Source organism: Aplysia californica, unplaced genomic scaffold, assembly GCF_000002075.1.
Source record: "Aplysia californica isolate F4 #8 unplaced genomic scaffold, AplCal3.0 scaffold00023, whole genome shotgun sequence".
Classification (NCBI taxonomy): Eukaryota; Metazoa; Mollusca; class Gastropoda; order Aplysiida; family Aplysiidae; genus Aplysia; species Aplysia californica.
The window spans coordinates 2,266,220-2,267,422 of NW_004797293.1; the positions used below are offsets into that span (position 1 = coordinate 2,266,220).

General features: G+C 45.2%; 1 protein-coding gene across 1 annotated transcript in view; it reads right to left on the reverse strand.

Moving 5' to 3' along the window:
* Window positions 1–1,203, reverse strand: part of LOC106013250 (neural cell adhesion molecule L1) — a gene marked incomplete at its 3' end in the record, with an annotated part of 77,905 nt that overhangs the window by 54,085 nt on the left and 22,617 nt on the right.

The following is a 1,203-nucleotide window of genomic DNA, read 5'->3' on the forward strand; positions in this document are numbered from 1 at the left end:
TGTGTGTGTGTGTACGTGCATGCGTACTTGCGTACGTACGTATGCACTGAAGAAGGATCTTTGCCCGGAATGGTCAATGTATATTTCCTGTATTTTAAGGATTCTATGCAACCTTTACTACTTATTTTACTGTGAAAATTAGCACTACGACCTCTCGAACTTTAGTAGCAAAACCCCCGGTGCTCTTTCGCCCATAACCCTGTCACAGCCCGTTAGAATTCCACCCATTTCCAAACGACCAGCACACCATAGAGAGCAACTCGCACAATAAAATAAGTCCAGAGCTTAGCCCTGTTTCCTCCAAATTAACCCGTCGAGGGAGACTCCGTCCCCTTCCATCATTTGTAATTTCGGCATCAGTTTACTAGCGTTGCCATTTCAGTATTCACAGAGCGGGTGATAGGCAATTCGCAGACGCTAATAGTGAATTAATCCACTCCGACACCGGGAGCTACCTCTGTTCGGCGATAGTCCTCGCTCTCAGCTTCCGGTTGATGTATTCGTGCGCCCTTTACGATCAATGTCTGCGCATGTCAGAGGAACAGGAAACGGAAATGTCAGGATATGGCACTGAGGCTGTTGGGGTGAGTTTGCAAATATTATTGTGCCTGTCTAGATCCGCTTCCACTTTGCGTTAAAGACAGCAGGATATTAAAGTGTTCGTCACAAAGTTAGAATCGACTGCGGGTGGGGATTAGATAGGGTTATGCTTTGATGTTTCAAGCTTGAACAATACGCAGTGAGACAAAAGACGGGTAGAGAGAAAAAACGCTTTGTCGCCATGTGAAGGGAGATTAGCGCCAACTCCGTAAAGTTACATGCTCGTTAATATACCGTGAAGCGTTTGCTTCATGCTTGTTGTAACGAGTCACGTTACGGTTTTTTCTGTCTCTGTCTCTGTTTAGTGTTTAGTGATAGTGACTATCGTTTACAAACACTTGATGAGATAAATTTTGTCTTGTGCCCAACGCCAGATACTGACAAATATCTCAGACCGACCCAACGTACCTGCACACACACACACACACACACACACACACACACACACACACACACACACACACAGTGAGAGAGTGGGGGAGAGAGGGGAGAGGAGGAGGGAAGAATGAAGTGAGTGAGAGAAACAGACGGATGGATAGATAGATATGGAAGAGAGAAAGCGACAAACCTTGATGTTTATGTAAGAAAGAAAGAAATAGCGTT